Below are 12,644 nucleotides of genomic sequence, written 5' to 3'. Positions count from 1 at the left end.
TTTGTTTCTTTTTCTGATTTCCTGGGGTGCCTGAATCCCTTGGCTTATAGCTCTTCCACCTATAAAGCAAGCAGGGGACTCATTCTCACAGCAATGCATCTCTAAAGGTGACTCTTCCCCCTTCCTGTCCCCTATGCTTACATTAGACCACCTGGATAATTCAGGGGCAGCACAAACTGAAGGCCATGTGATTTGCCACACAAGTTGTATCCAATTAAGTGATCTTTGTGGGAAGACTCTGCTAATTAAGGTAGAAATCCACCATGGCTGGGTTCAGCCCAATATAGGAGACTTCCTCCTTTAGCATGCTTTCTCCTTCTCTGACTTGTCAGGATAATTCTAAGCCTTACACATACACCTCTACTTATGGAATGTCGCATAGCTGCAATTAGATTATAGGACCAATTTCCTTTCTCCAGACAAAACCTGTTCAGCCAGCACCTGAGATTCCTGAAATGTTTCCCCATGTTAATGAGGCATTCCAGGTATCCTAAGCCCCAACCAATGACCTTTGCCCACCCTAGATGTCCTTGTCCCCAGTCTTCCAAAACTTTATAAGCCTTCGATCACCCTAAGTAAGATCTGCCTACAGACTATGCGTCCCTGTGTGGTTTATCCATTGTAAGTCCTCATAGGGCTTATGAACCCTCTGTTCAACATCTCTGTTCTCACTGCCCTCCAGACCTTCATTTGTATTGTAATGTATCACAGGTTCTATGGGCTAGGATATGAGCATTGTTCAATCTACCACATGCTTTATCATCGTAAGGAAAACGCAGCATAGCAAAGGATGCTTCGTGGCTTACAATACAGCTTGAGTTCTGCATTCATGTTGCCAATTCTCAGGTAGATGCCTTGCACATGTGTCCTGCTGTGTGTTGCATTTCTAGAAAAAGAAAGTGCATCCTTCTCCATAATTTTCCATAAAAAATGGGACTTCTCACATCAGCTCCATTGATATCATTTGTATAGTTTGACAAGTAACATTGACACATACACTTTTGCAAGGAAATCTTGAGGAAAATAATTCAGTGCATTAAAAAATTGCTCTCTGAGCACATTCCTCTCTCTAGTATAGAAAATCAATGTGTTGGGTGCGTTCTCATAGCTTTTGCTTTCTGTCAGTGGTGTCACAGGGCTTCAGAGTGCCCTCTTGCCTTTGGCATTGTTTTCTGGAAAGACACAGGAGGTTACCAAAAAAGGAGTCGGCTGAACTTTGCAGTAGCCTTCCCATGGGTGTTGGTTCCACTCGAAGGATGAGAAAGTGTCGGCTTGATTCATGAGTGGGGGAACCTATGTTACTACAAATCTACAGCAAGGTAAAGAGCCAAGAAATGTTTTCCTTAAAGTAAAGTTGGGGAAAGATGGTGGGCAAGATACAGTGGTTTGTTTGGCTGTGTCAAGACACACTCCAAAGAAAGGGAACAAACAGCTCAACGTGGTGTTGGCACCTCTGGTTCTCAGAGCACAGTTGGGCACAGTGTCAACATCAGTAACTGACAGAATGAAGCTAACTGGTGTGAACAAGACATCCATCCCAGTCCTTCTGAGGAAACTTCTAAATATTAGTTGTCAGAAACTATTGATAAGCATGGATACATTATTAACGACTCCAGCAGCCGACTGATGCTTCTCAGATGGTTCAGGCATTTAGCAGGAAAGGCCTGTGTGAAGTTCTGCACAGAGTAATGACAGTGTCTGTCTTAACTCAAGCAAATGGCTGTTGTGAGCTCTGGGAGGCCCTGAACAAACAGCTGTACTGCAGAGACAGGCAGAGGGCCACCACCTGCTGAAGACAGGCCGGCAGGCAGGCAGCAGCCTGCTGAATGCAGCCTGGTTAATAATTCAGGGGAACAGGAGCCCTTGTCTCCTCATGGCACTGCTTGTTCATCTTGGGCCTTTCATCATCCTGATGAGGCTCGAGAAGACTCAGAGACTAAAGACTTCTAGCAATTCACCAAATTCCAAGACTCAAACTGTGGCAAGCAAAAGTTTGCTGTTCACAGAGGGTCCATTTTTTCTTATTTTGGCTCTCTCTTCTTGTCTTCTCCTTTTGTTTTCTTTTTCTTCTACCAATGTCATGAGACTATCAGATGAAACATTAGAAAGGAAAAAGCTTGTTTTCTATCCTTTGCCGTCCTGCACCCTACACATGATTTGCCTCCTTGTTATGTCTTCTCACAAGACTTTCAGAATCAAGAGATTCCTGGCCAAGGAACAAAAAGCAAAACTGTCCTGTTCCTCGGTGGATCCGGATGAAAACTGGGGACAAAGTCAGGTTCAACTCTAAGAGAAGACACCAGAGGAAAATGAAGCTGGCTCTATGAAGATTCACACAATGGCAAGACTGAGGGTTTATACTGAATCATAGTCATTGATCAATCTTACCAGATGGAGCTTAACATTTTTAACCTGGAGACTTGTTCATGTTTAAATTGGAAGTGTGGTTTGTCCAGTAATAAAATGTAGAATCTTTCAAAGAAAGAAAGAAAGAAAGAAAGAAAGAAAGAAAGAAAGAAAGGAAGAAAGAAAGAGGAAAGGAAAGGAAAGGAAAGGAAAGGAAAGGAAAGGAAAGGAAAGGAAAGGAAAGGAAAGGAAAGGAAAGGAAAGAAAAGAAAAAAGAAAAGAAAAAAGAAAAGAAAAGAAAAGAAAAGAAAAGAAAAGAAAAGAAAAGAAAAGAAAAGAAAAGAAAAATAAATGTTTAGGATCACTATCCTCCATAAACATTTGATGTAGTAAGAGAAACATGAGTGTCTGGCTGTTGCCCTTCTAGAAGCATCAGGGAAAGTGTGTGTGCTCAGCGAAGTTTCCCTACGATAATTGTTCATAGCGGACTTACAGATGATGCCACTTCTCTGCGACTTGAAGAAGAGAAACTCTTGGTTCTAGAGAATGGGACCCAGCACCTAGACAGCCTGCTGGTGGTTCCGCGTGAAGACCAGTTCCCGCGACTCATAATGTTCCCAACTGTAAGGCTCAACTCGTCACCCAAAATAACAGCACGGGCAAAATCATGGTTGTATTTACTAGTCACATACTGATTTTCTTGATGTTTCTGCACCTTCGTTTGATGAGAATTTCATTGAACAAGCTAATATAAAATACAAGCTGAAGATGTCAAGGTATCTGGCAGGATTCCTAGGAAATTTGTTTAAAGATCTGATTCAGCTGAGAAATGTTTTTGATGCTTTCCTTACCTGTCTCTTATGTGGTTCTTGGGGTCGGACTCCAGCAGCCAGTGTGAGCTGTGTGGCACAGAAGGCAGAAGAAGTAGGGAATCTATTGGTGGCTGCACCCCTACAGTAGCCTGTGTGCCTCCACTGCCTAATGTTTTTCAACAGAAAAGTTGTATTTTATTCTGGACAGTTTAGTTTGGGTTATATTTCTATGGCAACTGGACATAACTGTTTCAGACGTTTTGCTTTGTGTCCTATTATTATGATAAAAATGCCAGATTTTGATGGGAATGAACATTCTATGCTTACTAGAAGGGGAGATGTGGCTATTTGTATTTTTATGCTCATTTGTGTCTCCAAAAACTGTTTGTACAAGAACATCTATATGCAAGTAGCTTCTGGGAACTTGCCCTCAGTTGGTTCTGATTGGTAAATAAAGATGTCAACAGCCAGTGTCTAGCTAGACAGGGCAGACAGAGGCAGGACTTTTAGGATTCCTGGGCCAAGGAGAGAATGGAAAGGAGAGGAGATCTGCCATGCTGGGAGAGGTAGAGAAGAAGAGATGCCATGCCTGAGGAGGTAGCTGCCATGTAGTAGCCAAGAGAGAACAGCCCAAGCGTGCTGCCCAGCTAGGTCCAGGGCAGCCAAGATAGAATATAGGATTTAGTAAGCAATAACTCGGGATGTGGATCAGCCACATGGAGGTTAGGAAGTGACCCAGATATTGAGCTGATTAAGGCATATAAAATATAAAGACTGTGTGTGGGTCTTTCATTCAGGAATCCAGAACATTGGAGCAGGTAGCTAAGATGACAAGAGGGCTTCTCAGTACTGATGCTCCTGGAAATGACCCATAGCCACACCCATCTCTCTGTCCCACTAGGATTCCATGAGGCAATTTGGAATACTCTAGATGAAGAGGAATAAAAACTCAAACTATCCTAAAAAGCAGTGATATGTTGTCAGAAGTAAATATCCACTGTCTAGTTTAAAACATTGCTACTTCACTCTTTTCAGTGGGACATAAAACAGGCTCTCTAATATAAGTATTATTACAATAATTAAAAAGAGTGCTTGTATTGGTTCCTGCCTTCTCTTTGCCATAGGAAGCATCATAGTCGGAGTTGGGAGTGGTGAACCAGGCTGTGCTCTCTGAGATGTCATGTTTGCAAATTTACAGTGTCATTTGCACTCACTAGAACTGTCCACAGTCTCTGGGTCCATCATCACTTAGGAAAAAGACCAAAAAGTTCAGTGTGGAAAACGTAGTTGCTCTCAGGTTGCCATCGCCTGTGAAAGCCACAGAGGTGCGCTGCTCTACAGACAGCAAGGGTGCTTCAATCTGACAAAGAGCAAGGGCCCTAGGTATTGTAATCAATTTTTTGGTATAGGAAATCAGTGGGTAATTTGTGAGTTTTGTTTCATGAGTAGACATTCTATCTGCCAGTTAAGTTATAAACTTTGCTGGCAGGTAGGGAAAGAGAAGATTCTAATTTAAATGCTTAACATTTTAAGAGTGGGGACCTGGGAAGATGACTCAGCAGTTTAGAACACTGGAGATGACTCAGCAGTTTAGAGTAATGGCTGCTCTTTCAGAGGCCCATAGTTCACTTCCCAGCACTCACATGGTCTCACCAGTATTTATATTTCCTGTTCCAGGGAATTCAGTGCCCTTTTCTGGCCTCCTTGGGCAACACACACACACACACACACACACTTGCAGGCAAAACACTCAAACTCTTAAAATAAAAAAAAAAAAATCTTTTTTTAAAAATGAAAATGTTTGATGAGAAAAATCTCTAATCACAAGTGTCTTGTGAAGATGAGGGTTGGATACAACCAACCTCGCTGCAGACTAAGGTGGAAGCAACACTATAAAGGGTAACAGTACCAAAACTCAAGGAGACAGTCCTTCTAAATACTAGAAGAACAACCATTTTCTGGGAGGTGGTGCCAACTGAACTAGGTCTTGAAAGGCAGGAAAGAAATTGAGAATTAGAGTGGGCGTGTGAAGGTTGGAGCTAGTGTTACAATGCTGGATGATGCTGGAAGGCCAGACTCTCAGAGGCAGAGGATTGAGGAAGAGATATGATTGGGGACTGAGCTCTGAGAAAGGTCATGTCAAGCAAAGAGAGAACTGTTGTGTTTGGGGGAGATGTGGGTGGATATGAGAGAGGTCTGATGGACACGATGACCAGGGAATGAGGCCTTTTCAGGGCTTCAGCTCCAGGTAAGCACAGGAAGGATGACGAGGAGGGCACAGTAGCTGCACAGTGGGTTCTGGGGATTGCTGGACCTCCAACTGATATTTGACAACAGATTGGATAGAAAGCATTTAAAAGTCCAGGAGTCCATGGCAAGGACTCCAGAGAGAAATGGAAGCCTAATTCTGGGGTTGGGCACTGGATCAAGACCTTGGAAGCACATACCTGAGCATGTACTGAGGGTTTGAGTGTGTGGCCAGGACAATGAGGAGAGAGGAGCACGCACAACTCCCTTCCATCCCATCATTCGAGGAACGGTGAAATTCCTAGAAACAGGATACTCACCAAAAGATTAAAAGTAGAATTCTCTAAGACTTTCAAGATTTCTACTTCTTATTTAAAATAAATAAATAAATAAATAAATAAATAAATAAACATAGGTAAGGATTCTGGAGTAATCAAACATAAAACCCAGTTTTAAACCCCAGTCTTAATTCTAAAGCCTATCACTTTAAAACATGCATTATCTTCTTTTAAATTAATTAATTTTTAATGTGTGAGTGCCTCTCTCTGTATGTACACCTGCACACCAGAAGAGGGCATCAAATCCCTTTATAGATGTTTGTGAGCAACCATGTGGTTGCTGGGAATTGAACTCAGGACCTCTGGAAGAGCAACCAGTCTTTTAAATGCAGTCATCTCTCCAGTCCCACCCACATTATCGTTTTTTTTCTATATTATTTTTTAATGAAAGATTCTTACTTAAAATCCAGAAAATGATGCCCTAAACATATATAACATCCTATGGTGGTTTGAGACCATTCTTTTCTTTAATGTAATCATTTTGAATGCTTTATTTTAACTCGATGTTCTTGTTGATTCAGATGGTTCAAATCTAGATCTCTCTGCATCAGGAATATTCTTTTTGATGGTGGGGATAGATTCAGCGTTACGGCTAAATGCCTTGGAACTAAAAATGACTTAAAACAATGTTTCAAATCATGTGTCCCTACCAAGACTTTGACCTGATTCTTAACAAATAGCAAAAAATACCAGACTGATTAACCGTTTGCCCTATATTTTGCCAAAATGATGAGCCAAGCGACCCTAAAGACAGAGAAAGGTCCATTCCACTAGATGGTCGTAAAGTCACCTATAAGAGTAATCAGTGGCTAAACACTAGCTTAAGTAGCCTCCTAGTGACATGTCACACCCAGGTGCTGCAAAGCTCTAAGAAACTGTGTATAAATAGGACGTTTTCCAAATTTTAAAACAAAAGTTTTCACAGCTCAGTGTGAGCACAAGTCAGTAATATTTTACTTGGTTGTTGCTGGCTTACTCTATAGAACTTCTTTTTTGAAAGATGTATTTTTAAGTGTCTTTCAAAGAAGTTTGGATGTGGGCTCCTTGTGGTGCCCAGGAAGTGAAATGAACCATAAATGAGACACATCAAAAGTAACTTACAAAGAACTTTTTTAATATTAAAGTGATGAATCAGAGTTCAAATTAACAAGTCAAGGAGTCCGCCTGTAATGAAAATCTTTTTCCAACATAACACTTCATTATAAAGGGAGTTTTTCTATAATAGAAGCAAGTGTAATTACATTTTTATATATAATTAGGACATTATTATCATTTCACCATATCAAAGTTCATTATAAGACATCTCCAATACATTTTTCATAGAGCAAAAATAAAAAGAGAACAGGAGTCCTTCAATTAGACTTCTATAAGGACATCCACAGAGACCGAGAAAAGCTGATCAAACAACTCAGCTCAGAAGGGAACAGGTAGAGCCCACGTTCCTTTTATGACACAGAAATGGCATTTTCTTTTGGATCCTGCATAATTTCTAATTATAATTTTCACCACTTCTAGTCATCCATGAGAAACTAACACAGAGCATTTCCAAGAGCAGTGCAACTTTTCTGCACCTCACATCTGTCCATTAACTGGCTTGAAGTCACTGGTCCTCACCATACCCGACTGACATCATACCTGAACATCAGGGATTTTACAAACACAGCTAAGCTTCTCTTCTCTCAACCCACTGTGACAAGGGACACTTAATTCCCAAGAATCCTAGCACTTTAGTACTTTTTTCAGAAGAGAACATAGCTTCAAAAATGAAGTTGCATGTCTTAAGTGAGGCTAGAGAACAAAACATCTCTGTGGAACAGGAAGCAGTCACACACCGGGGATTCTGGCTGCAGGGATCCACATTCGAATGTGTTCCGAGTGAATGGAAACAATGTGTATTTTCATGACTGTGTGGCTTTACAGCTGAGTGTGGCTCACAGAGCAGGGGAGAGTGAGTGTTGCTCCCAGAGCCGAGGAGGAGGGAGAGCGAACAGTCCTCACTGTCAGCTCAGAGTACAGTGAGCAGAATTCCTTTCAGTTTATGGACCTTGTCAGGTATGCACAACATGGGCTTCATATGCTCAGCCGTGGCTCCACCTGAAACATATGCCTGTATGTACCCAAGAAAGATTCTTTATGACCAAAATAGAGAGGCACCTGGGGGCCGTGGAAGACCTCTCTCTGCCTTTAGAGCGGGAGAAATAGACTGAGAACTTGTCTGCTGGCCTAGACATTGGGCTCTTTAGCACTGCTGGAAATACTTGTCCATTTCCCCTAAACCAAACTTAGCGATTGCTAGCTATTTACTACCCTCGTGCTCCTGCTGATAACTGATGCTGCTTATGATGATGGTGCTACAGAGAAAGCCTTTTATCATAGCAAAAACAGTAGCCTGGTGGATCTGTCTTCATCTTAAATATTTGCGAGATTTAGTTACAAGTAGCAGAATTTTCCATGAGGAAATAACTTCTTATAACTGGACTTTTTTTTCTCTATATCATACTAAAATACTCAATATTAGAATAATAGTACAATTAAGAGATAGCATTGAATTTTTATTTTCTTAAAGAAAAGTCTATTAAAATGTTTCCTCCTTTCTTGTCTCCTGTTTTCACAATTCTGAAGTTAGCATGATGACGCGCTACGTTATGTGTCCAGTTAACCTGAAAGGAAAAGAATCCTTCAAGTACACTATTTAAACACAAAGTCAAAACTGTTCAACCCATCTCCTTTTCTTTTAGACGAAATAAAACATTCAGCAGAGGGTGATTTGATGTTTTAATTAAATCTTTCTGACATGCCAAAGTCTGCAATTACTATCTTGTCTTTTACTAGAGAAATGGGTGGCAGGAAGAGAGCTGACCTCTGGGGTGGCCAGCACTGTGGTCAGCTGCGTGCGTGCTTGTGCCTGGCAGGTGAAATCCTGAGATGATTTTAAGTGGAGCCACCTTGGCTGTGGGCTCAGCATGGGCTCCTATATCTGGTTGTAACTGGTTTTACATGTTCTGATTTTTCAGGATTCACACGCTATTTTTATACTCAAATACATTTGTGCTAAGTGTTTCTTTTTGCTCCAGGCTCTTTGAGAGAAGTAAGCCTGCTCATTTCCTGCAGGGCTACTAGGTAAGGGGTTCTGCCTATCTATAGTGTCAGCTACCATTCTGTGGGCTGCTTCTAGCCGTTGGTCACTATTACACGGTGAGTTTCTGGCTGTTCATTTATGTTCTGTGGTAGAGTGCGCTCTCTCTCTCTCTCTCTCTCTCTCTCTCTCTCTCTCTCTCTCTCTCTCTCTCTCTCTCTCTCTCTGTCAAACTTCCAGCTGGCTTAGGATCAGGCAGGGTTCTAGTTAATTCCTGGAAGTCATCAAAGGACCTTCTTCATTTGCATAAGAGTTCTCTTCTCCCCGCTGGAGGTAGGCTTTGTAAGTTTCCTCTCCCTACTGTCTGGCATTTCATCTAAGGTCCCTCCCTTTGAGACCTGGGAATCTCTCACCTCCCAGGTGTCTGGTGCATTCTGGAGGGTCCCTCCAACCTCCTATTTCTTGAGGTTGCCTGTTTACATTCTTTCTGCTGGCCCTCAAGGCTTTAGTCCTTTTTGGTCACCCAATACCAGATCAGGTTCCCTTCTCCGCCCCCCTACTGTCCCCCCACCCCATTCACTTTCTCTCCCAGGTCCCTCCCTCCCTCCCTCCCTCCCCACCTGTGATTGCTTTGTTCTCTCTCCCAAGTGGGACTGAGGCATCCTCACTTGGGCACTTCAGCTTGTTGAACTTTTTGAGTTCTGTGGACTGTATCTTGGGTATTCTATATGTTTTGGGTTTTTTTTGTTTGTTTGTTTGTTTTGTTTTTTTTGGTTTTTTTTTTTTTTTTGGCTAATATCCACTTATTAGTGAGTACATACCATGCATCTCCTTTTGGGTCTGAGTTACCTCACTCAGGATGATATTTTCTAGTTCCAACCATTTGCCTGCAAAACTCAGGATGTCCTCATTCTTAGAGCCCACCTCCAGTAGGAAGACAGGACATTAAGTGAGGAATGGGGTTGCCATTCCTCAGTCACATCTCTGACCCATAAAATTGTTCCTGTCTGAAAGAATTACAGGGATGGAAATGGAGAGGAGCCTGAGGAAAAGAAGGTCCAGTGACAGGCTCAAAGTGGGATCCAGCTCAAGGGGAGGTCCCAAGGCCTGACACTATTACTGAGGCTATGGAGTGCTCCCAAAAGAGGGATGTATCATGACTACCCTCCGGAAGACCCAACAAGCAGCTGAAAGAGTCAGGTGCAGATATTTGCACCCAACCAATGGACAGAAGCAGCTGACCCCTCTTGTTGAATTAGGGAAGGCTGAAAGAAGATGAGGAGAAGGTGGATTCTGTAGGAGGACCATCAGTCTCAATTTGGACCCCTGAGACCTCTTAAACACTAGACCACCAAACAGACAGCATACACCAACTGATATGAGTCCCCCAACACACATACAGTTGAGGACTTTCAGGTCTGTGTTCATTCAGACATGATACACCTAATCCTCAAGAGCCTGGAGGCCCCAGGGAGTTTAGAGGTCAGGTAGGGTGTGGGATGAGGACATCCATGTGGAAACAGGGTGGGGTGGGAAGGAGGTGTGGGATGTGGAACAGACAGAGGGTGGATGGTGGGGGGGAATGGAAAATGGAGTGTTAAAAAAGAGTTGTTTCTCCCAGAGGGGAGAAAGCCGATCACCGTTTCCACCGTGCATTAGAATAGAGAGGCTCTTAACTCTGGTGTCCCCAGGGTGTCCCTTAGCCCTGTCCTTCTTGTCTTTCTTCTGTTTATAAGTGAAGTCAATCTGTCAAAAGCACAGTTCAAAGTCAAGTGGGACAAGAGGCCGCGACTTTGGAATTGACCACGTTTGTTCTCACACTGCTGCATTGCAGGTCCGGTACATGGAGCTCCGCTCCTAGTTTTCAGCTCCTAGAGGTTCATGTTAGTCAGTGCTCTTACTTCACCGCGGTGTAGTCATTTGTATCTCATTCCTGGTGTGGCTGTTATTGGAGTAGCTTTAGAGTGAAATTAAAAGGCACACAGTACTGAACGGGTGGCTGATTCTCAATGTAATGTACGATTTTCTTGCTCAAGAAGATAGACCTTTTATGAATGGTACATTTAAGTATCTAAACCTATTCCCTTTACTAATACTTCTAGTCCTGGTGTAAAAAGAATTTAGGAAAGCCTGGGGTGCATTTTTGGTGGAAGATTGCATTTGTGGTTTTGGGCTTCGTTTTGTTGTTGTTGATGATGATGATGATATTTAAATCTATTCCACGTGATCTTCTAGCTTTTCATTTTTCTCCTTTAGAAGTTACACAGACGATGTTCAACTGTCATCCACAGGAGACATTTTTATTTAACTATGTAAGGACAGAAAACCCTTCATATTCTTTTCTTTATGTGGTGCTGTTCTTAGAAAGCTCCTTGGTGCTCTGCACTGGCTGGGTGCACTTTGTGCCCATTCTTGCTGGGACACTTCCACTCAGGCAGATGCTTAGCAAACAATCCCAGCTTCTGGGGACTCCCAGCCTTCATTAAAGCTCATAAGCAAAGGGTTAATGCTGTCATCAATGCTGTCATCATTTCAAAAGGAGTTTGCTCATTCTCTTCAAGGAAGTGGCTTTGCCCAGGGGACTTTCTCTGGGGTTGAGAAGACACTGTAAAGCCACAGGGAGTCTAGTGGTCAGAATTCTATGTGGGATTTCAAAAACTGCCTTCAAAGCTATGAGGTCCCATCTCCAGGGCAGCTCAGACAGCTGTCAGGGCCAGCTCATCCCTGTCTGTCCCCCCTGACCTCTTCTGCCCTCATCTCATCCATTAGGGATGTCTGGAGTTTCAAGCCTGGACAACATCCCTGCTCTGATAATGTAATTATTAGGGTCCAGCAGAGGGCCAGTTGGCCAGATGACTGTGGCAAGCACTCTCTCCTGGACACCCTCAGTGCTTGACAGATGGTCATGTCAACTGTGTTTAAAGACACAGTGTGAGGCATCCTTTGAGCCCCTTTTAAATGAAACCAGCCAAGTGGAGTGTACAAGAAAGAGTAGGTCCAAGCAGCAGAAATGCTTAGTAGTCTCCAGACTAGAGCATACTGGGCAGGCAGTGATAGACTAAGGGTGAGTAGGTTTGTGTCAGTCTCCAGGAAACTGGTCCCTGTCATACTCTTTCAGTCTGGCCCCTTTACCCTAAAGGCCTCCATTCTCCTTCCCAGCACTCATGAGATAAAGAAATGCCTCTGTCAGATCTCCTTCTACAGGACATAGCCTGCTCAAATGACTGGTCCTTGCAGTCAGGAATGGCTTTTCAGCTCTTCCTGCATCAAGAGTTTGCCACCTCCAAAACACACCAGGCCTGTGCAGTCCCTCTTTGAAGCCAGTCTGTCTGATACCACAGAGTCATGCTCTGTGTGTGGTTTCGGAGACACTTGTCACCATTACAGATCACTACCTCAGTAGTATACTTACTCTTATCTCTACACAGTGATGGCCACTGATCTTCAAACACAAGAGGGTAAATTTGCTACTGTTTGCAATAGTCACCTTAGCTCTTTTAAGTCAAGGAAATCTTAACCTGCTAACCACTATATTAAATGACAATTTTTTCCCTCACTGTCTGGTTTTGTCCAGTTATTTAGTCATACATTATGAAGACTCTATTCTCACCAGTGCTTTGTGTAAGGGATGACAGAGGGAAGCAGTGCAGAGGACTTAGGGGTGACTGTCCTCATGAAGGACACCAGGCGCAGGAAGGAAGAATGATAGAACCTCAGGAACTGGGCTACCTGCCCTCAGAAAGAAGCCTCAGGCTCTCAACGGGTTTCCTCAGATCTGACCTCAAGAGTTGAGGTCAAGGAAAGTGGTGGCTGAGGATCCAGCTG

At 43.0% G+C, this 12,644-nt stretch overlaps 1 pseudogene; it reads left to right on the top strand.

Annotated features, from left to right (window-relative positions):
* Window positions 1-2,170: 2,170 nt before the first annotated feature.
* LOC110300952 (large ribosomal subunit protein eL39 pseudogene) lies at window positions 2,171-2,327 on the top strand (annotated as a pseudogene).
* The last annotated feature ends 10,317 nt before the right edge of the window (window positions 2,328-12,644 follow it).

The sequence above is a fragment of the Mus caroli genome, unplaced genomic scaffold (assembly GCF_978045245.1).
Source record: "Mus caroli unplaced genomic scaffold, Mus_caroli_1 scaffold_10, whole genome shotgun sequence".
NCBI lineage: Eukaryota > Metazoa > Chordata > Mammalia > Rodentia > Muridae > Mus > Mus caroli.
Note: the sequence above shows the minus strand (reverse complement) of the source record. Positions and strands in the feature narration are given on the sequence as shown.